General features: G+C 44.6%; 1 long non-coding RNA gene across 9 annotated transcripts; it reads right to left on the bottom strand.

The window, feature by feature from the left end:
* Positions 1 to 4,024: 4,024 nt before the first annotated feature.
* Positions 4,025 to 10,992, bottom strand: LOC125543774 (uncharacterized). 9 transcript variants are annotated; one of them, XR_015618908.1, is made up of 6 exons: positions 10,566 to 10,992; positions 9,931 to 10,443; positions 9,747 to 9,843; positions 8,538 to 8,990; positions 5,119 to 7,807; positions 4,025 to 4,474 (listed from the first exon to the last, which is right to left on the bottom strand). It is a non-coding gene; the product is annotated as an uncharacterized LOC125543774 (long non-coding RNA). The 9 variants fall into 9 exon arrangements; XR_007298749.2 differs by having other exon boundaries at positions 8,538 to 8,625; positions 9,747 to 10,443; XR_007298747.2 differs by having other exon boundaries at positions 8,538 to 8,576; positions 9,747 to 10,443.
* Between the last annotated feature and the right edge of the window lie 13,962 nt (positions 10,993 to 24,954).

Below are 24,954 nucleotides of genomic sequence, written 5' to 3'. Positions count from 1 at the left end.
AGTTCTAGAACCACGAGATCCCTTTTGGAGGCCTTTTCCGGTACTCTGTTGGATGGGGATTCGACCATGGACGGCTTCTACATCAACCTTCCTGCCCTTCCGATGATGTGTGAGTAGTTTACCACATACCTACGGGTCCATAGCTAGTAGCTAGATGGCTTCTTCTCTCTCTTTGATCTTTAATACAATGTTTCTCCTCGATGTTCTTGGAGATCTATTCGATTTAATCTTATTTTGCGGTGCCTTTGTTGAGATCCGGTGAATTGTGGGTTTATGATTATATTATCTTTGAATATTATTTGAGTCTTCTCTGGACTCTTTTATGCATGATTAAGATAGCTTTGTTTTTCTTTCCGATATATCCATTTGGTTTGGCCAACTAGCTTGATTTTTCTTGCCATGGGAGGGGTGCTTTGTAATGGGTTCAATCTTGCGGTGCCATTAAGGATAAAAAGATGGGGTTTGTTCATATTGATTGGATCTATCCTTGTATATTATGTCATCTTGCTTAAGGCGTCACTCCGTTCTTATTAACTTAATACACTAGATGCATGCTGGATAGCGGTCGATGTGTGGAGTAATAGTAGTAGATGATGGCAGGAGTCGGTCTACTTGTCATGGACATGATGCCTATATTCATGATCATTGCCTTAGATATCATCATAACTATATGCTTTTCTATTAATTGTTCAACAGTAATCTGTTTACCCACCATATGCTTTCTTTCAAGAGGGAAGCCTCTTGTGAAAACTATGGCCCCTGGGTCTATTTTTATCATATTATTTCCAGATCTAAAGAATCAAAAACACAAAAATACCTTGTTGCAATTTATTTACTTTTATTTGGTTTTACACTTTTACTTATCATTTATATCTATCACTATCATATCTCATCCTCGCAAGTAACCGTGAAGGGATTGGCAACCCCTTTATCGCGCTGGGTGCAAGTATATGTTTGTTTGTGTATGTGCAGTCATTGGTGACTTGTGTGTTCCTCCTAATTTATTTATTCCTTGGTTCTCAATTGAGGGAAATAATTATCACTACTTTGCTGCATCACCCTTTCCACTTTAAGGAAAAAACCAACACAATCTCAAGAAGTAGAACTCCTCCATCTCCATCCACGTACCCATGGAACAGTGTGAGCAAACATCCTCTATAGTCGAGACTCCAAGCATGGAGTCTAAGGTCCGAAATAAGGTAGTGTAGAAAATGACTTCGGCCTATGATTCAACATCACGGGAGTCTCCTTCGACCATAGAAAAGCCTCCTCCTCTTTGGCAGCAAGCACAAGGACAACGGTGTCTAAGAGAAGAGGAGTGTAGGATCAAAAGTATGTCTTGAGGGGGGGTGATTAGACTACTTGACCAAATAAAAATCTATCATTTTCCCAATTTTAGTCACGGGTAGATTTCAGCAATTAGCACAAGTCAAGCAATCGACCTACACATGCAATTATAGTAGTGGAAAGTAAAACATTGCATATGAAGGTAAGGCGAAGGGTTCGGAAAAGGCAAACACAATGGAGACACGGAGATTTTGGGCATGGTTCCGACAGGTGGTGCTATCGTATGTCCATGTTGATGGAGACTTCAACCCACGAAGGTAATGGCTGCGTGAGTCCACGGAGGGCTCCACCCACGAAGGGTCCATTAAGAAGCAACCTTGTCTATCACACCAGGGTCATCGCCCATGAAGGACTTGCCTCACTCGGGTAGATCTTCACGAAGTAGGCGATCTCCTTTCCCTTACAGACTTCTTGGTTCAACTCCACATCACAATGGAGGCTCCCAAGCGACACCTAAGCACTCTAGGAGACATCACTCTCCAAAACGTAATAGATGGCGTATAGATGATGAAATCCTTGCTCTTGTGCTTCAAATGATAGTCGCACCAACACTGAACTCTCTCACACAGATTTGGCTATGGTGGAACAGGGATTTGAGTGGAAAGCAACTTGGGGAAGGCTAGAAATCAAGGTTCAAATGGTAGGAATGGAATATCTTGATCTCAACACATGAGTAGATGTCTCTCTCTCAGAAAATGGATGGTGGAAGTGTAGGTATGTTTTGATGGCTCTCTCTCTCTGATGGAGAAGGGGGTGGATGGGTATATATAGCCTCCATACAAAATCCAACCGTTACACACTTTTGACCCATCTCGGTGGCATTGATTAGAAAACTCTATGGAACCGATCTATTCAAAAATATGAACATTAGGAATCTCGGTGGGACGGACTGGAACAACTCAATGGGCCCGATGTGCTAGGGATTAGGGCAAACATCATCTCGGTGGTGCCGATTGCGTCAAATTGGTGGGACCGAAGTGAAGAAATAAGCAATAGAGAATCTATGAAGACAACCCGGTGAGACCGAAGCGAATGCAATAGATCACTGAGTGCTAGCAAGGGCATCTCAGTGAGACCGACATCCGTATCGGTGTGACCAAATCGTTAGGGTTTCCGGTAGTGGCTATGTCATATGAACCCGGTGGCTCTGGGTAGAAAGAATCGGTGGGGCCAAGTTTGAGTTTCGGGTTTGGACATATTTGGATGGAGAAAGTGGCTGAGTGTTTTGGAGCAATATCCACTACAAAAAATACACTTCGGTGATGATACGTGTTTGTCACAGTAGGTCGCATTTTTTCATGCATGTACATCGATGATGATTTATGACATAATCAAGATAGTCATAACTGTGCTATCGTAGAAGTGTTCCATGACATTACCAAAATTATCATCACGGAAGTGTCCACTTCCATGATGATAAATCGCGCGTCACAGAAGTGCTTTCGTCAAGGGTGACCGACACGTGGCATCCACCATAACGGAACGCCGTTAAGCTATCGGGTCCGGTTTTGGATCCGGTAACCCATTAACAACCCCGACTAATGGGGATTTTCCACATGTAAAATCATCATTGGCTGGAGGAAACACGTGACGGCTCACCGTTGGGACAGATGTCATCCACTCATTGGACCCAAGGCGCCTATGATACGTCGACACGTGTCACGGCTCAACAGAGGCCCATTCTTGTGAAAAGGCCGGCCCGTTTGACATGGTCAAAAGGTGGCGGGCCGGCCCACGGAAAGCCTTTTAATGACATGTTCGCATATAGCACATTTACAGCCTGCTAACTCACGCCCAGTTACGGCCTACCGGAACCGGAATTAGGCCAAGTAGCGTCATCTGGGCCGTCCAATATGATTCCAGCCCGTTGTAACTTCCGACCCATGTATGGCCCATGACGTATTTCGGCCCATATGAGTCCCTTTGTAACTCTTGGCCCATTAATGGCCCGTGGTGAAACCGGCCCGTAATGAATAGTGTATCGCTTTACACCCATTAGCGGCCCATTATTCCATTGGGTCATTTCTAGCTCGTGTTACCTTTCGGCCTTCTCAGGGCCCATTTATTCTTGGGCTCATTTCCAGCATTCGGTTACTTATGGCCCGTTACTGGCCTTTTCTGCTTATGGGCCAAATTCAGCCCGTGGGTACAGTCGGCCCATTTGTGGCCCTTTAATCTGTTGGGCCATTTTCATAGCATCATCAAATACGGCCTATTAACGGCCCGTTATGGTACGGCCATAAAACGTACGATTTCCACTCTAGCCCGTTTACGGCCCCTTATACGGCCCGTACAAGGACCATAGATGAGACGGCCCGTAGAAGGCCCATTGATCCGACGACCCATAGAAGGCCTATCGATCCGACGGCCCATAGAAGGCCCATGGATCTGACGGCCCATAGAAGGCCCATGGATCCGACAGCCGATAGAAGGCCCATGGATTCGACAGCCTACAGAAGGCCCACAGATCTGACGGCCATGGACGTCCGTCTCGTAGATGGCCCATGGATCGTACGGCCTATGGAGGGCCATGGTCACTACAACGTTTGGGCGAGTTGGCCCCCGTTTGAACGATATAGCATATTCAAAGAATTATTCTACTCTATACTATCACCTCTAAAAAACATACACTATACAATAAAGAGACTAAGGCATATAAACGTAGAATAATCCTACACTATACAATAAAGAAATTACAGCCGATTATACCCACTAGGCATTATGGTTCGGCACCAGTGATAATAAAGCATACACAAACAGCAAATTACATACACTGGGCAAATACAGCTCCTATATCATGGACACGCATCAACATAACTTACCATTTGAACTATAATCTCTTCAGAAAATAGGATCGGCCGGATTTAGATAGCACAAATTTCAGTCTGCAAAATCTCCAATTCCTTCATTGTTACCTCAGTGTCTTGTTTCATTTTTTGACTCCTGCATCTAATACCTGCATGTCCAGTCTCAACTTGTTGATTGTACGTTGAGAATCATGTACACGTTGTCTTTCCACCTCTAGTTGATGCTCGAGAACATCAGCACATTCCAATTCCAATCTATAATCATTCGATAATGGCCATTCCGCACTGCTCGCATATCTTTGTGTTGATGTCACTTCATCCTGAAATGTTTCTGTAAGTACACATGACTAGGGCAAAAATATAGTTACAACAGTGAAGTGAGCAAGACATACTATTTTGTACATGGCAAAACAGGACTAACAATAATGTTACACGTCATGAAGCATAAGGAGATGATATTTTAAAAACTATAAAAAAGGTAGTATGTGCAGCCTACATACAGAAATCTGTCTTAGCTCACTAGAGGAACATGATGTCGGGGCCCAATCCAAAACACAGACAAGTTACAAATTTAGACAACACGTTGCGTAGAAGTAAGCAAGCAGTTGGCCATTTTGTAGCTTAATTAAAGTCTTAGGGAGCATAATGAACAGTAGAGGGTTTCATACAAGCATACTACAGCAAGCGAAACTATGCAATCATTAGCCTAGTATAAACTAGATTGTGAGCCTCATGCAATAATAGTTCGTTAATAGACTTCAAAGCTTCAGGAACACTTCGGCAGAGTAATTAAATGGTAAGGCCTTTAATTATGTCAACTAATAGTTATACAAGTACCCAACATCAGGCATCATTCTTTGGGCATCTCATTAACTGAGGACAAATAAAGCAATTGAAAAGAGCAAATTAACTATTCCTGAAACAAACAAGGAATTAAACTGTTGAGTTGGATACAGTGACTTACCTTAACAGGTTGAAGAGGCTCAGCGCAGCTCCTACTTCTTTTGCAAGGCTCCTTCCTAACATCTTGTACTTGGAAATCCTCAATTTTATCTTCATTGCATCCCCTCTCCAAGGTGACACAAACTAGTTACTCGTCTCCTTGGAAGATAAATATGCATACTTTCCTGTCTGTGAACACAAAAGGATGACATTATAACAAAACAACACCACATAATGAAACATGCCGCATCTCTTGCACTTGCACACAATGAAATGAGAATTTACTATGTCGGCACTGTAAAACTAGGCATACCTTTGAACTGGATCTCCAGGTACTCTTGGAGATCCTACTTTAGTGTACAGCCAAACCTTTACGTCACCTATGAGTTAGAAAAGGCCCCACTACAGCAGCCCTTAGTGTTCAAATCATTGACAAGCTCTGTTAGATTGTTAGATCACTACACCACAACACGATTGTAAGGGCAGGAAAACTACCGGGATAAGGCACTTACAAGGGCAGTGATACTGCCGGGAATGTTTTTCTCCCGGCAGATAGAACTGCCATGAGAACGGCTGCCGGGAATTGTAATTCCCGGCAGATAGGGATGTGCCGGCAGTTTTTATGCCATCATGTTCAAACTTCTCCCGGTAGTTCCTGTTCTCCCGGCAGATATTTTTTGCCAGCAATCAATAGGTTTCCTGGCAGATGATGGGCCAGTGGTGCCAAGTATCCCAATTAATAAGGCTATTACACTCTGGTGTTACATTTATTTCACATTTACATACACACCCCGATTCAAAAGATGACACATCCATTCAAATAAAGCAAAAAGATTATGTAGATGCACATCGCATATATATTATAAAGTCTGATCATCAAAGATTTTACAATGTAAGCAATTCATTGATTACACATGAAGACCCGACGCCCGTCGTGGATGGAGCTGCACGCGTGCCATGGAAAACAGGGCAAAAGCACAGAGGATTCCACGATCCGTACACGGACCAGTACACGTACCCAGAACGGGCCGTATGGGGACACGGGAAAAAAAGTTTTCCGAGAAGTCACCCCCTATCCCTCCCGGGCCGCTCGCGCGGGCGGCTCCGGAGGCGAACCCTAGCCCCCGAGCGCACCCCCTTCTCTGTGCCCCCCTAGCCGCCGCCACCGCCGGCGCCGGCGGTGGTGGCGGCGCCCGGCCGTGAAAGGCGGCGGGCGAGTTCCGCAAGCCCTGACGGGCCTTCTTCGCGCGGAGAAGGGCGTCTCGCGGGCGGCGCGGTGGCGGTTGGATTCCGGTGAGGTGACACACGGCGGGGAGCGCGGTGGAGAGGCGGAGCGCGGTCGCAAGGCGGTGCGGGCGGCTGTCTTCTTCGGGTGACGTGTTGGGAGCCGGAGGTTGCGGTGCGGGGTCCTGGTGGAGGTGGATCTCGGCCAGGTGCGGCGGCCGGGAGCGGCGGCCGGGATTCGCGGCGGTGGCTGGGACGTGCGGCACGCCTCCTGCTTTCGGCGGGCGTGGCTCGAGGAAGGAGCCCCCTTTTGGGGTGTTGGGGGCGGCGTGGTCTGGATCTTGCTGGAGGCCGGAGCGGGGTCTCGTGCAGGGCAGCTCTAGTGGGCACGCGCGGTCGCGGCGGGCGGCTCGGCGTGCCTGCTCCTTCCCTGCTGGGCCCTGAGCTGCAGCAGTGGCATGGATGGCGGCCAGGTGATGGTGTGGCCAGCCCATGCCTATGGGTGCAGTGGATCTGGGCGGCGCTGGAGGTCTGAAGCTGGAGAAGTGTTCCTTCGACCGTGCAGGTGCTGGTTGGTAGTACGCGTGCTCTCGGCCGTGTGAGGGTCGGTGTTCCGCGGCGGTTTGATCACGTTGGCGAGGTGTTGCGGCAGCGGCGGTGTGACCCCAATAGTTGGGCCTAATCTGTTGACAGAGGGTGGAGGTGGCAACGGTTCGGATGAAAATCATGCTCGTCTTCGGTCGGAGCTGGCAGCGACGGCGCCCGTGGGTGTCGTTTCCCTCCTTGGAGGCGTCGCCGTGGTGTGTCGGCATCTCCCTTTCTTGATCGGGTTGTGGTCTTCGGGCGAAAGCCTTTGGTCCGTTGCAGGACCAACGATGGCGGCGGTGTGGCATCGTTCCTCTGTTGAGAGCATCGCAGGTGAAGACTTGGCTTGGGTACTGTTTGTGGTTCTCTGGTGCTTGCCGCTGTTCGAGCTGATCTTCATGGGCGCTATGCACGCAGCCACCGGCGTATCCAAGACAATGGCTTTCATGGGTCCAACCGAGTCCTGCTATCCACTCGCCGTCTCCTCTTAGGCATCCAAGGGTGGGTAGTGCGTTGGCAAGGAGTTTCCGGTTAGAGCTATTGCTTCGAGAAGGCCGGCATTTGTTGTGACGCGGCTAGATGATTGGTCTAGGACAGGCATTTTGTGTTGTGTTTGTATTTGTCGCGATGGAGTGTGGAGTTCGAGCTACACTTGCTGTTCACAACAAGTTGTAGTTTCTTGTACAATATTTCTGCCTTCTATAAAAATATGGTACGCCTAGGCGTACTCTCGAAAAAAACATATGAAGACTTCCCTCATAATTTAGCATCTGTAGTTTCTAGACATTTGAGCAGTACAAGATGAAACAACCACAAAGAGTAAAGCCTATAAGTTCTGCGTGAGCTCACGGCATATGGTTAAGGCAAGGTATCTTGACGAATCTTACAGGAACATTTTCAACCTGGACAGGAAAAACCAAATGTCAAGTCATGTAGTATTAGAAAACATTATACCCATTACATTTATTATGATACTCAGAATCTACAAAAGTGCACCACCCCAACTTTTAGAAGAAAAATGGCTACATCATCAAGAAAATTTATCGACAAATTTCCCATCAAGGCATCAAGTGAATATTCGATTTAATAAGAAGCTAAAAAATGTCCGCAGTTTCAAGCCTGGGCACATGAATTAAGCACATCTAGTTGCCCTTCCTAGAAAGCATGACAACAGTTTCAGGTCTGGACAAATAATTAAACCCATAATGGCATGGTGAGATTGTCTCTGATATTAAGTTTAGTTTTCTGAAAGTGAAGACTCATCGAATTCTGTTTGAAAACACTACACATAAGACAAAATGGGAACAACGTTCAAGAAAAAGGAAGTGTCATCCACAACCTGTATGAATTTTTGACATCATAGGATCTAGTATTTTTGTATGAGCAGACAAAGGAAACTAGTACAGCAAATAAAATTCAAACGTTCTTCCAGCATTAACTAACAATTATAGAAACTAAAATGTTTGGTGTTAGGCTTAACTCAAAAGAACATACAGAGCTTTCTTACATGCATATATCATGATATTCAGGTGTGAGCTTCTGAGATGTCAAAGGAAATACAAGGACATTTTCAATGCTACTTTATATAGAGAGAAAAAGACAAGTCGGACACAAGAGAACCGTACAAAATACCTCTTTCACCAATCAGATCATAAAGTAGTATCATGATTCCTGAAGAACACACACCAACATGCAAATTAGATTGCAAGTAAAGATCAACCTGTAACCATTGCAGTGATAGATACAGAAAATTAATCAAGAAATTCCAATGTTTAGTAGATACAACTCTACTGCAGATTAAAAGTTTACTTCTCAAATAATGATATAGATCTGTACCGAAGTGTAGTATCTTCGACCTTCAAATCTTACAACATTGTAAGAGCAGTATACTGTAAGTTTAAAAGCTAAATCATGTCCAGACTTTCATCTTACAACACCGTTATGTATGGCCTTGTTAGAGTGTAAGAACTAGACAAGACATTCAGGATATTTTGTCAGATGGAAATGGTACGGCCTTGCTCCAGTTTACGCAGCAATACAATAGTCTTCCCAATTTTGTGAAAAAATGAATTAATGAGGAAAGCTCTGCAGAATGTACAATAAAATAAACTAAATAACCATCATAAATTCACATTGTTGGCTGCTATACACTATCAGTTGAAGACAACAGACAAGAGCTCAAAATGTCACCGAAGGCCGCTTATCTAGTCCACTATAATTAGAATCCACCATTATAAGTTGGTACAATTTATATTAAAACTTTGACATCTTTGTACTGGAGCTTGTTAATTGTAAAGCTCTTATCATTATTAAGCAAAGAACACGAGCTTGTTATTTGATTATAATTTGACATATTGTATACGAGCTTGTTGTTTATACTTTGATATCTAGTTAAGCAAAGAACAGCAAACACTTCGACATATAGTTTATTCACGTGAGATCCAACACCATGAAACTAAGTTGTTAAATAATCATATCATTTGCGCAAGGCCTATAAACGAAGACCTTAATTAAGTAGGACATGAACCAGAATGATCAGAATATCTACACACATACGTTTTGACTAGTACAGAATTAGCAAATATCCCAATTTCCTTCCATTCACAAGACTTCGAGATAGCTACTCAGTTTGTCTCGATGGTGTCCCCTTTTATTTCATCATTCTTTTCTGGAAAACCTTATAAGTGGTTAGCTACTCAGTCTGTCTCAATGGTGTTAACTATGTATGCAGTTTAAGTTCAATCAAAATGGAACCTGAGAGTGGCCCTGTTTTTCTAAAATGAACCAAAACAATGGGGCTTTAGAACAACAGAAAATAACATACTTTACATATATTATTACCTTAATTTAGGTTCAGTTTAAATGTCCCGATGCACCAATTTCTCCTTTGGATTGAAGATCTAACACAAGGTTACCTTTCTTGTATTGACATCTGAAACTGAAAACAATTTAACACATCAATATGCCTTGTTGAACATTTATCTAGTTGCATTAAGCCTAGCACATTAAGGATAAATTTCTATACTTCATATGTGTGCGACTCTCCTGTTCCTAAAAAAACTCCCATGTCAGGATAATCTTCCTAGTACAACAGCTTGCTGCATTTCCTTGAAAGATTAAATACCAACCATCATTATGAAGTTTCAGAGATGAACACAAAATCCTTAATTTGGTTTGTTATAAACTATAACCGAAGGATATAAGCATAAACACAGCAGTCAGTTAGCATATGCTAAATAATAACGGGAGAGGGATAAGTGATATTCAGATTCTTCCATGCTTGTCAAATTTGAAGGGATAAGTGAATGTACCAAAGACTGTAATTCGTACAGTAGGAATGTCAACTGAAAACAGAAATAGATGAGTATGGCAGGTAGGAATCATCAATTTTATCCTTCCCTAGATCACAGGAAGCAAATATTAGTTGGGCTCATATAACCAGCAACATGGAGAGACAACATAACCCTTACGATTGCTCAACCATGGGAGGCGGAACCTTGCTCAATTTTCCTTCGCATCTACGAGTCGCTTGGGGATCCTGCAAGCCGAGAATACAATGTTGGTAGCCATGTGCTACAGCGAGGGCGGATGGGAAAGAGGCCAAGACTGCTGTACGGGGAGGTAAGATAGCCAAATCAAAACTAAACCTAACTGGATTACCTCGTTTCATGCCAGATCTGGTGGAAGTTAGACGTCATCCTTGTGGACATCCTCACTCGAACAGATCCTTCCGCTGAAACACTTGAGCAACTCGAGCCTAGAGGAGCCTGGCGGAGGACCGTGTAGGAGGCTTGGCTGCTTGGGCGTTGCTGGAGGTCCGGCAATTGGTGGTCGGGGCGGCGGAGGGTGCTCGGCGGCATGGTCCGGGAGGAGTTGCAGTGGTGTGGCGGACGGTGGTCGGCGCGTGGTCGGGGAGGAAGCTGGCACTGGAGTGTGGCGAAGGGTGGTTGGCAGCCGCGTAGGGTGGGGGCGGCGGCGTGTGCTCGGGGAGGAGGCTAGGTTAGGGTGGTCAATTTGGGGATTTTGGTCTGAGTTGGAGTTTGGGGATTTTGCTTATTTGGAGCGAAAAGTTCCGCATCTCGCGCGCTCCCCCGTGTTATCCCGCGCCAATACGTATTATATTGGTTTGGCCCCACAAGTAGTCCCCAGCAGATAATATGCCATTATTTAGGTGTGCCGACAGATATTGTATCCTTGGAAATGGGTATTTGTGCCGGTAGTTTGAATGCCCTTATTGTTTGAGTTCTATCGGCAGTTTATTTGTCATTGGATACTTCTGCCGGTAGTAGAATAATCCCCGGCAGATGATTTGCCTCTATGATGGTACTTCTCCCGACAGTTAATTGCCCCCAATCAAGGGTTGTGGTGTAGTGAATCAAGAACAACAAGTAATCAAAGCAAACAATCATAGTATGGCTGGCTGATGCAAACAAGCAATTGAATAGATGTGTGAGCAAATCTTACATATCAAGAAAAAAAAGCAAAGAAGGAGGCTTAAAGACCATCACTTGACTGACCAGATTTAAGGGCCATTTAAACATCATGTGCAACATATGAACTAACATAAACATTGCATATTCCATATTCTACAATGGAATGCACATGTATTAGGTTATGCCATGTATGATGATGCCTAAATGTACACTATAGCAGGCAGGAGTGATTCATCATTGCACGCATAATTGAATTGCAGGTTAAGGGCCAGTTCTATTCCGCCTTTTCAGGGCTTATTGTCAAAATAAGCCATAAAAGATGTAAAGAAGTCATTTTGAGTTATGGGCTTAGGATTAACTAATTTCGCTTTGGAGGAGGGTGTTTCGGGTAGAACCTCACTAAAAATTGAAGGGAAGGGGAATAGTGAAATGACTCTGTTGTCTGCCTATATTACACTCAAAATACAACTGCTGACACTCGCGTCACACCTCACCCTGAAGTAAAAACAAACACGCAAGCGTTCATTGCCCTGCCCGCTTGCATCTCCTCTCCCCTTTCCCTCTACCTCAATCCCCTGCCTGCAGCACTAGGGTTCCTCCAGCGAGCCGTCGCCACTGGTCCCATCTTGCCTGGTCCTCAATGATGCTCTGTCCAGCTAGGCTACATGGCCGGCTGTAGGGAAAAATCTCCCTGGCAGCTCCTCCCTCTGGCGCCGCCCCTCATTCTCATGGTGTCTAGCAGCTGCTCCACCCGTGGTTCGTCCAACGCACTACATCGGCAGGCGCTGCACAACTACGGCTGATGCTACACTACGGTAGAAGGAACCTAATTCCCCCTCCGCACCTCCCAGGCCGTGGCCTTGAGGTGCTGTTGAAGGATGAGCTCATCCAACAAGGTGAGGATCTCCTCTGATTTTTTGCCAAATTTTCATTCTGATCCACTATACGATGAATTGCTATGAGTTGCTTCTGCTGCTGCTATATGATGCATTGCTATGAGCTGCTCCTGCTGCTGCTATATGATGAATTGCTAGGAGATGTTGCTGCTATATGATGAATTTCTATGAGCTGCTGCTGCTATATGATGAATTGCTATGAGTTGTTGCTGCTGCTATATGACGAGTTGCTATAAGTTGCTCCTGCTACTATTGTATGATGAATTGCTATGAGCTGCTCCTGCTAATGCTATATCATGAATTGCTATGAGCTGCTCCTGCTACTGCTATATGATGAATTGCTATGAGCTGCTCCTGCTGCTGCTATATGATGAATTGCTATGAGCTGCTCCTGCTGCTGCTATATGATGAATTGCTATGAGCTGCTCCTGTTGCTGCTATATGATGAATTGCTATGAGCTGCTCCTGCTGCTGCTGTATGATGAATTGCTATGAGCTGCTCCTGTTGCTGCTATATGATGAATTGCTATGAGCTGCTCCTGCTGCTGCTATATGATGAATTGCTATGAGCTGCTCCTGCTGCTACTATATGATTAATTGCTATGTGTTGTTGCTGGTATATGATGAATTGCACACTGCTGCTGCTATCTACCTATCCCTTAATATAGCTAGATATGTGTCACACAAACTCCTTCTCCCTACTAGCAAGATGCCCATGCGTTGCACGGAACATCAAGATGCATGTGTATGAGTAGTTTATCTTGTGGGAGAAAATGATGAATGAGGGAATGCCTTATTGCAAATGCGAAGAGGGGTGTGGGTATATTTTTGCAAAATTGCCAAAGTTTCCTTCCTATCCGTCGGATATAAATCGGATGTCCTATATTGCAGGATGGCAGGAACACCATCATCACCAACTTTGTTTTTTATAAGAGTAGAGATATGTAAGTGTCACCGCCCCCCCCCCAACACACACACCCACACCCACACAACCACACACACACTTCCCAACACCTAAGGAGTAAGGTGACACCTCGATCTTGATACTAATCTATCGACTAGCTTCTCTCTCAAACACACACGCACACACACTACCCGACACCGAAGGAATAGGGTGGCACCTCGATCTTGATAGTAATCTATCTACTCCTCTTTCAAACACACACACACACACACACACACTCGCTAGTTGTGCCTCTGTGCCTACCGGGAACACTCTCGATGCGTATTTCTCTCCCTCCCCCTCCCCCCACCCCAACAATGATAGCAGAAGGGCGACAACTCGATCTAATCGTAATCTGTCAATTGGTTTCTCTCTCGAACATTGTGTCTCTATGCCTCGCTTAGTAGCCCCTCGATAGGTAGACTTCTCGCGCGCGCACAGCTATAGTGACGATGACGCTGAATCCAGTGTGCCTCGTTTTTACCGGCCTCATGTGATAGTTTTCACCCTCTTTTCTGTTAATTAACAAGGCAACCTTTTCTTTGTTGCTACTAGTGAATCTGAAATCATTCGGGGCAGACATAAAATATATCATTCAACCCAATTATCGCAGTAACTATTTTAAAAGAAACTAGCTAGATGCCCGTGCGTTGCACGGAACATCAAGATGCATTGTATGAGTAGTTTATCTTGTGAGAGAAAAGGATGAACGAGGGAAGGCCGTATTTGCGAACGTGGAGATTGGTGTGGGTATATTTTTGCAAAATTGCCGTAGTTTCCTTCCTATCCGTTAGATATAAATCTGACGGCCTATATTGCAGGAGGGCACGCACACCATCATCACCAACTCTGTTTTCTACTCCCTCCATTCCTAAATATTTATTTTTTAGAGATTTTAACAAGTGACTACATATAGAGCAAAATGAGTGAATCTACACTCTAAAATATGTCTATATACACATCCGTATGTGGTAGTCCATTTGAAATCTGAAAAAGACAAATACTCCCTCGTTCCTAAATATAAGACCTTTTAGAGATTCTAATATAAACTACATACGGATGTATATAGACATACTTTAGAGTGTAGATTCACTCATTTTGCTCCGTATATAGTCTATAGTGGAATCTCTAAAAGGTCTTATATTTGGGAACGGAGGGAGTATTTAGGAACGGATGGAGTATAAGAGTAGACATGGAGATATATCTCCAGCATGGTCTACAATAAAAATGTGCTGGACTGGTTAGCGCCGGATGCTTGCAACGCGATGACATGAATTTGAATTTTGTCTTTAACTTTAGACTTTTATATTATATATTACTTATTTAATATATATAATTCTTTCACTACTGTACTGACAGTGTAACCCATGGAGTACATAGAATACAAGATTACGGATGGACTTGTTTCTTTTTAACTTTCTGTACGAAGTTGTTGCCACCATGCAAGTCACGTGTACACTGTACATGCAATTAACTTTTTATAGAGGGATGCTACCTCTTGAGCTTGCGTTGGATTTCCCTGAAGAGGAAAGGATTATGTAGCAGAGTAGCGTAAGTATTTCCCTCAGGTTTTGAGAACCAAGGTATCAATCCAGTAGGAGGCCACGCTCAAGTCCCTCGTACCTGCACAAAACGATAGCTACTCGCAACCAACGCGATTAGGGGTTGTCAATCCCTTCACGGTCACTTACGAGAGTGAGATCTGATAGATATAATATTTTTGGTATTTTTGGTATAGAGATGCAAAGTAAAAAAGTAAAAGGCAAAGTAAAAAAGCAAAGCAAGATTAAAGTGATGGAGATTGATATGATGAGAATAGACCCGGGGGCCATAGGTTTCACTAGTGGCTTCTCTCAAGAGCATAAGTATTCTACGGTGGGTCAACAAATTACTGTTGAGCAATTGACAGAATTGAGCATAGTTATGAGAATATCTAGGCATGATCATGTATATAGGCATCACGTCCGTGACAAGTAGACCGAAACGATTCTGCATCTACTACTATTACTCCACTCATCGACCGCTATCCAGCATGCATCTAGAGTATTAAGTTAAAAACAGAGTAACGCTTTAAGCAAGATGACATGATGTAGAGAGATAAATTCATGCAATATGAAATAAACCCCATCTTGTTATCCTCGATGGCAACGATACAATACATGCCTTGCTGCCCCTTCTGTCACTGGGAAAGGACATCGCAAGATCGAACCCAAAGCTAAGCACTTCTCCCATGGCAAGAACTACCAATCTAGTTGGCCAAACCAAACGGATAATTCGAAGAGACTTGCAAAGATAACCAATCATACATAAAAGAATTCAGAGAAGATTCAAATATTATTCATATATAGACTTGATCATAAACCCACAATTCATCGGTCTCAACAAACACACCGCAAAAAGAAGATTACATCGAATAGATCTCCACGAGAGAGGGGGAGAACTTTGTATTGAGATCCAAAAAGAGAGAAGAAGCCATCTAGCTACTAACTATGGACCTGAAGGTCTGAGGTAAACTACTCACACTTCATCGGAGAGGCTATGATGATGTAGAAGCCCTCCGTGATGACGGCCTTCTCCGGCGGAGCTCCAGAATAGGCCCCAAGATGGGATCTCGTGGATACAGAAAGTTGTGGCGGTGGAATTAGGTTTTTGGCTCCTGTTCTGTTCGTTTGGGGGTACGTAGGTATATATAGGAGGAAGAAGTACGTCGGTGGAGCTCCGAGGGGCCCACGAGGCAAGGGGGCGCGCCCTAGGGGGGGTGCCCCCACCCTCGTGACCGCCTCTCTGATGCCTTGGCGTAGGGTCCAAGTCTCCTGGATCACATTCGGTGAGAAAATCACGTTCCCGAAGGTTTCATTCCGTTTGGACTCCGTTTGATATTCCGTTTCTTCGAAACACTGAAATAGGCAAAAAACAACAATTCTGGGCTGGGCCTCCGGTTAATAGGTTAGTCCCAAAAATAATATAAAAGTGGAAAATAAAGCCCAATACAGTCCAAAACAGTAGATAATATAGCATGGAGAAATCAAAAATTATAGATACATTGGAGACGTATCAGGCATCCCCAAGCTTAATTCCTGCTCGTCCTCGAGTAGGTAAATGATAAAAAGAGAATTTTTGATGCGGAGTGCTACTTGGCATAATTTCAATGCAAATCTTCTTAATTGTGATATGAATATTCAGATTAGAAAGATTCAAGACAAAAGTTTATATTGACATAAAAAATAATAATACTTCAAGCATACTAACAAAGCAATTATGTCTTCTCAAAATAACATGGCTAAAGAAAGTTATCCCTACAAAATCATATAGTCTGGCTATGCTCTATCTTCACCACACAAAATATTTAAATCATGCACAACCCCGATGACAAGCCAAGCAATTGTTTCATACTCTAACTTTTTCAAAACTTTTTCAATCTTCACGCAATACATGAGCCTGAGCCATGGATATAGCACTATATGTGGAATAGAATGGTGGTTATGGAGAAGATAAAAAGAGGGGAAGATAGTCTCACATCAACTAGGCGTATCAACGGGCTATGGAGATGCCCATCAATGTGAGTGAGTAGGGATTGCCATGCAACGGATGCACTAGAGCTATAAGTATATGAAAGCTCAAAAAGAAACTAAGTGGGTGTGCATCCAACTTGCTTGCTCATGAAAACCTAGGGCAATTTGAGGAGGCCCATCATTGGAATATACAAGCCAAGTTCTATAATGAAAGATTCCCACTAGTATATGAAAGTGATAACATGAGAGACTCTCTACTATGAAGATCATAGTGCTACTTTGAAGCACAAGTGTGGTAAAAGGATAGTAACATTGTCCCTTCTCTCTTTTTCTCTCATTTTTTATTTTTTATTTGGGCCTTTTCTCTTTTTTATGGCCTCTTTTCTTTCTCTTTTTTTGGGCTTATTTGGCCTCTTTTATTTATTTTTCGTCCGGAGTCTCATCCCGACTTGTGGGGGAATCATAGTCTCCATCATCCTTTCCTCACTGGGACAATGCTCTAATGATGATGATCATCACACTTTTATTTTTCTTACAACTCAACAATTACAACTCGATACTTAGAACAAAATATGACTATATATGAATGCCTCCGGCGGTGTACCGGGATATGCAATATGACAATGATGGAGTGTGTCATAATAAACGGAACGGTGGAAAGTTGCATGGCAATATATCTCGGAATGGCTATGGAAATGCCATAATAGGTAGGTATGGTGGCTGTTTTGAGGAAGGTATATGGTGGGTGTATGATACCGGCGAAAGGTGTGCGGTATTAGAGAGGCTAGCAAAGGTGGAAGGGTGAGAGTGCGTATAATCCATGGACTCAACATTACTCATAAAGAACTCATATACTTATTGCAAAAATCTACAAGTTATCAAAGCAAAGTATTACATGCATGCTCCTAGGGGATAGATTGGTAGGAAAAGACCATCGCTCGTCCCCGACCGTCACTCATAAGTAAGACAATCAATAAACAAATCATGCTCTGACTTCATCACATAACAGTTCACCATACGTGCATGCTACGGGAATCACAAGCTTCAACACAAGTATTTCTCAAATTCACAACTACTCAACTAGCATGACTTCAATATTATCACCTCCATATCTCAGAACAATTATCATGCTTCAATCTTTTCTTAGTATTCAATACACTCAAAAGAAAGTTTCACAAATCTTGAATACCAAGCATATTATTATTAAGAAAATTACCATGCTATTAAGAGATTCTCAAAATAATTTAAGTGAAGCATGAGAGATCAATAGTTTCTTTAAAACAAATCCACCACCTGTCGGTGTACAAAAAGAGGGGTACACTTTTTGTACCCCTATAACTGTGCACGGGCAGTCTGAGCCGCGGATACCACCACACCAAGCAAGGCAAGGGAGGTGAGCCAGGGTAAGACCGAAGCTCAAGAGAACTAGAACGACGCCAAGGCCAAGACCACGAAGAGCAAAGGGAACGAAGCGGACTCCCCCGGCAAGATCCTTGCCAGGAGACAGTTCTAGCAGCCCCGGCAAGACCCTTGCCGCGGCGACTCGTCCCGCACCTATGGAGCAAATCACCCTTGAGTCCACTGCCCACAAAGGGCAAGGATTCGGGAGACATCCCCGTGGCGGCATGCAGATCTTTGTGAAGACATTCAAGATCAGATACGCACTAAGGAGACGACAACCCTTGGCGGGATCCCAGCCGAGGAAGACCACAAGGCCCCCGGCAAGCGCCTTGCCGGGGATGACAACAGGCGCCTCGGCAAGACCCTTGTCGGGGCCCCGGCAAGGCCCTTGCTGAGGACACCCGCAGGGCCACCATCAGGCCCACGCCGACTAAACCTCCACACGGCATGCATGCAGCTGCCGACCCAACCAGCTGGGCAGGCACCCGCGTGGTGGCATGCAGATCTTCGTGAAGACCCACCACTGCGCCACCTCAGCTGCCTGCCTACCTACATGGCATCACAGGCGTCGCTGACCAGGGCGCGTGTCGACACAAGAAGGAGCAGCGATGGACGAGACAGGTTTCTCCCCCGTCCCCGATAAAGCAAGGACACCTAAGCAAGACACATTAAATGCGCCTTGTCATGTGATGCGATGGATAACCTTGCAGCACTGTACCCTTTCCACCTCCTGTGTGCCACTGTGGCAACCCCTTTTTTCTATAAAAGGAGGCCCGAGGCGACCAGAGGAAGGACTCGGCTTTTTGGAGCTCCTCACGCCCCATAGCTAGCTCAAGAACACAGATATACAATCCACCAAAGCAGGAGTAGGGTTTTACGCATCCTCGCGGCCCAAACCTGGATAAACGAACCGTGTGCTATCTGTTTGATCCGCTCTTCTCACGACCCCGCGCCCCGCTAACCACAGTAGGGATTCTTGTGATCCCATAGGTGTCGTCCCCACCGACACCACCGTGCTCTAAAAGATCTAAGTGAAGCACATAGAGCAAAATTATGGCGCTTAAAAGATATAAGTGAAGCACATAGAGCAAAACTACTTAGCTCAAAAGATATAAGTGAAGCACATAGAGCAAAATTATAACGCTCAAAAGATATAAGTGAAGCACATAGAGTATTCTATCAAATTATAATTCATGTATGGCCCTCTCAACAGGTGTGTACAGCAAGGATGATTGTGGCACACTAAGAAACAAATACACAAATAATACAAGACGCTCCAAGCAAAACACATATCATGTGGTGAATAAAAATAAAGCTCCAAGTGAAGTTACCGATAGATGTAGGCGAAAGAGGGGATGCCTTCCGGGGCATCCCCAAGCTTTGGATTTTAGGTGTCCTTAGATTATCTTGGGGGTGCCATGGGCATCCCCAAGCTTAGGCTCTTGCCACTCCTTGTTCCATAATCCATCAAATCCTTACTCAAAACTTGAAAACTTCACAACACAAAACTTAAGGTAGAAAACTCGTGAGCTCCGTTAGCGAAAGAAAACAAAAGACCACTTAAAGGTACTGTAATGAACTCATTATTTATTTATATTGGTGTTAAACCTACTGTATTCCAACTTCTCTATGGATTATAAACTATTTTACTAGCCATAGATTCATCAAAATAAGCAAACAACACACGAAAAACAGAATCTGTCAAAAACAGAACAGTCTATAGTAATCTGTAGCTAGCACAAGATCTGGAACCCCAAAAATTCTAAAATAAATTGTTGGAGCTGAGGAATTTATATATTAATAATCTGAAAAAATAATTAACTAAATATCACTCTCCAAATAAAAATGGCAGCAATTCTCGTGAACGCTAAAGTTTCTGTTTTTTACAGCATGATCAACAAGACTTTCCCCAAGTCTTCCCAAAGGTTCTACTTGGCACAAACACTAATTAAAAGCATACAACCACATATAAACAGAGGCTAGATGAATTATTTATTACTAAACAGGAGAAAAAAGAAAGGAACAAAAATAAAGTTGGGTTGCCTCCCAACAAGCGCTATCGTTTAACGCCCCTAGCTAGGCATGAAAGCGAGGATAGATCTAGGTATTGCCATCTTTGGTATTAGGAAAGGAAAGAGAAAACTTGCTATCTATAGAATTAATCCTTCTATTTTGATAAAGCACATGGCTATTAATGGTAGAATAAAGATTAAGTATGTTACAGAAGTTTGTATCTAGGCTAGCCTTTATCTCTTTAATAGATTCATTTTGGTAAGAGAGCAAAAGAGATGTAGATTCAACTTTCTCATTCATGGGGTGCCCAAATATAGTTATCATTTTTTCATAAGTGTCTACGACATCCCCTTCAAGGAAACCTTCTTCAAATATAGAATCTAAGACATGCTTAAAAGAAGAAGGAAGGGCAATATAAAAGCTTTTTAGGTAAACTTCAATTTGATATTGAGGAACATAGCTAGCCCTGATCCTTAATAGTCTATACCAAGCATCTTTCAAAGATTCATCAAGTAAATAACGAAAAATTCCAGAATCATCTTCATCAAAATTATTAAGACTCTCATTGATAACTCCGGTAGATTTTTCCATAGTATCCTTATTTATAAGTTTAGCGAGGATAGAGGGGTTGTCCAAAGTACTAAAACTCTGGAGAGAAGCCCCAACCTTTTTTGATTCAGTCATAGCGGAAAGAAAGGGAGGATAGAGAGAGAGAGGGCGAATAAAACGGCAAGGGTGAAGTGGGGGAGAGGAAAACGAGAGGCAAATGGCAACTAATGTAATGCGAGAGATAGGGATTGTGATGGGTACTTGGTATGTTGACTTTTTGCGTAGACTCCCCGGCAACGGTGCCATAAATTCTTCTTGCTACCTCTTGAGCTTGCGTTTGATTTTCCCGAAGAGGAAAGGATGATGCAGCAGAGTAGCATAAGTATTTCCCTTAGTTTTTGAGAACTAAGGTATCAATCCAGTAGGAGGCCACGCTCAAGTCTCTCGTACCTGCACAAAACGATAGCTATTCACAACCAACGCGATTAGGGGTTGTCAATCCCTTCACGGTCACTTACGAGAGTGAGATCTGATAGATATAATATTTTTGGTATTTTTGGTACAGAGATGCAAAGTAAAAGGTAAAAGGCAAAGTAAAAAAGCAAAGCAAGATTAAAGTGATGGAGATTGATATGATGAGAATAGACCCGGGGGCCATAGGTTTCACTAGTGGCTTCTCTCAAGAGCATAAGTATTCTAAGGTGGGTGAATAAATTACTGTTGAGCAATTGACATAATTGAGCATAGTTATGAGAATAGCTAGGCATGATCATTTATATAGGCATCACGTCCGTGACAAGTAGATCGAAATGATTCTGCATCTACTACTATTACTCCACTCATCGACCGCTATCCAGCATGCATCTAGAGTATTAAGTTAAAAACAGAATAACGCTTTAAGCAAGATGACATGATGTAGAGAGATAAATTCATGCAATATGAAATAAACCCCATCTTGTTATCCTCGATGGCAACGATACAATACGTGCCTTGCTGCCCCTTCTGTCACTGGGAAAGGACACCGCAAGATCGAACCCAAAGCTAAGCACTTCTCCCATGGCAAGAACTACCAATCTAGTTGGCCAAACCAAACGGATAATTCAAAGAGACTTGCAAAGATAACCAATCATACATAAAAGAATTCAGAGAAGATTCAAATATTATTCATGGATAGACTTGATCATAAACCCACAATTCATCGGTCTTAACAAACACACCGCAAAAACAAGATTACATCGAATAGATCTCTACGAGAGAGGGGGAGAACTTTGTATTGAGATCCAAAAAGAGAGAAGAAGCCATCTAGATACTAACTATGGACCCGAAGGTCTGAGGTAAACTACTCACACTTCATCAGAGAGGCTATGATGATGTAGAAGCCCTCCGTGATGATGGCCTTCTCCGGCGGAGCTCCGGAACAGGCCCCAAGATGGGATCTCGTGGATACAGAAAGTTGCGGCGGCGGAATTAGGTTTTTGGCTCCTGTTCTGTTCGTTTGGGGGTACGTAGGTATATATAGGAGGAAGAAGCACGTCGGTGGAGCTCCGAGGGGCCCACAAGGCAGGGGGCGCGCCCTAGGGGGGCGCCCCCCACCCTCATGACCGCCTCTTTGATGCCTTGGTGTAGGGTCCATGTCTCCTGGATCACGTTCGGTGAGAAAATCACGTTCCCGAAGGTTTCATTCCGTTTGGACTCCGTTTGATATTTCGTTTCTTCGAAACACTGAAATAGGCAAAAAATAGCAATTCTGGGCTGGGCATCCGGTTAATAGGTTAGTCCCAAAAATAATATAAAAGTGGAAAATAAAGCCCAATATAGTCCAAAACAATAGATAATATAGCATGGAGCAATCAAAAATTATAGATACGTTGGAGACGTATCAAGGGACAATCATACACGCAATTAACTCAAATGGATTGCATGTCACTCTATTATTTCCAGCATAAGAGCATCTCCAACGGCAGCCGGCAAATTTCCTCCCGCTTCCTTCCGCGGAGGACGACATCAAACGCCAACGGCATACATTTTCACAACTCTAACCAACCAGATGAAATTAGTGCAAACACGGACTGATTTCATATAAGCATGAAGGATTTCATATAAAAAAACCGGATCTGCATATAAACATGATGGATTTCATTACATTTACATAAACTAAGTGGTGCCAATCCGGCACTCTTGGTATAATTAATACTCCCTCCGTCCGTAAATACTTGTCCTAGAAATGGATGTATCTAGACTTATTTTAGTTATAGATACATACAATTTATCCATTCTTAGAACAAATATTTCCCGACAGCTGGAGAAGGAGTACATAATCTAAATGGCCGCCCAGAGATCCCTTTTTCTTCCTCATGTCCGGCAGACACTTGCGGGGTCGATGAAGGTCCTCGGAAGAGACGAAGAAGCAAAGAAACCATCTGAATGCGCAGTCGTCGCCTCGGTGGGGGCCTTCATGGGACCCATGTGACGGCGGCCTGCCTTGTTCTACTTCTCCTCGATGATGGCGGCAAACACGGAGAAGCTGGCCACCGACTCGTCGCTCTCCACGCACCTGGCTTATGTCTCTGCCTACATGACGCTGCCGTAGGCACGGGAGGCGCGCCCACAGACACTGGTGGCGCGGTACGACGCGACAGTGATGCCGCCTGTACCGGTGTGCTCACCGTCGTGCTGGCGTGGAGCAACTCACAACTCCTCATCGAGCTGAAATAGAGCGGCGAGTTACTGAACCACACGCCTGCTTGGGGCGGCAATTGGCTCCGTCGGGACAAGCAAGGTTGGTGAAGCACCAAGTGGCCTCGCCCGTACCCGGAGGGCTCGGCGGGCCACCCAGCCGGGTAATATGCCAGAGAACGGCTCCTCGAAAGCCAGCGGAAGAGTGGAAAAAACAGTGAAGGAGGAGATGGGGGAGCGGCGGAGGGGTGCGATTCTTGCCCGATGTCTGTCTGGCCTCATGTAAATAGAGGGCGGATGGTAGGAGCTTGGCCGGCGTCTGGCCTCGTTTAAACTGAGGGCGAACGGGAGAGCTCGGCCGGTGTTGCGTTTAATTCCGGCCCGCTCATGAACGGATGTGTGGCCGGAGTAGGTTTCTCGGTTTGCATGCGGGCTTAATGGAGGCGAGGAGGTGTGTTCAGCCAGGCGTGCAGCGGGCGGTGCAGTACTATTTGATTTGACAGCGGGCGGCGCAGTTCCCGATACGGCTATAATTCAGACGAGGGAGGGAGTAGCGGTTCCCGAAATGTTGAATGGCCAATGCATCTTCCTTTAATTAATGCATGAGGGAAGTAATGGGAGGAGGACCGGGAAAAGAGGCTGCACTATGCGAATGCAACGGAGTTTGCCCTCATATATAGGCGCCCCTCCATTCCAATGCATCTACCACATCATACACACCTAAGCATTTTCCTAAGCACCTACACTAAGCGCAAAAGAGCTCACTACAGACCCATGGTGGCGATGTACGTGAGTGGACAGCGGCTGTGCCAGATGGTACACGACATCGGCATGCGGCATGGCGCCGAGGATCGTCTCCAGACGGTGTTGGAGACCGGCTGGTGGATGGCCGCCATCGACACCAACTACGACTCTTAGTTGGACCAGATGATCGTTGCCACCACCAACAAGTTCACCATCCTCAAGAAGCCCATGCACGACATCGCCATACTCCTCCAGCCCGCATGCTCGGGCTCCTCATTGCCTGCCACCCTAATCGGCCTCCATGGACAGAACCTCTTTCAAGCACTGGTGGCCCTGCGATGGCCCGCCGACGCCGCGTAGAATGTCCATCTGGAGGTCGTGCTCGCCACGAGGCGCCTTGCCTTACAAGAATTCGTCGACCTACACATCACGTGTACGAGCAAATCGTACATAGGTATCTACAAGGCCAGTGAGGACGCTACGACGTTGGCCTTCCTCAACTGGCTGGAAGCCTTGGATGCCTTTGCTGAGAAGCACCTCGACCTCGCCACAAAAGCCGCCACTCCTTAGACGTTGGTCGATGGCCCGGCGCACTAAGTTGAGGAGGAGGAGGTCGTACGTTGATGGATGCATCTTTCTTCTTGCCTTCTGTAACCACCACTGCGATCGCATCATCATCGTGGCCTTAATTCTTATTGTGTTGTTGCATTCTCGTTCCAGTCAATACCGACATGTGCGATCCCTTTGCTTAATTATATGCATCACTGTAATTAGTACTCCATCCGTCAATTTATAAGTTGTGCTTACCTTTTCCATCAACTTCGTGCAACGCGTGGGCATCTTGCTAGAAACACTAGAACATGTCGGACCGCGTGTGACCAA

This window comes from Triticum urartu, chromosome 3A (genome assembly GCF_056163025.1).
Source record: "Triticum urartu cultivar PI428250 chromosome 3A, HENAU_Tu73, whole genome shotgun sequence".
Classification (NCBI taxonomy): Eukaryota; Viridiplantae; Streptophyta; class Magnoliopsida; order Poales; family Poaceae; genus Triticum; species Triticum urartu.
The sequence above is the reverse complement of the archived record's forward strand: the minus strand, read 5'-3'. Positions and strand labels throughout refer to the sequence as shown.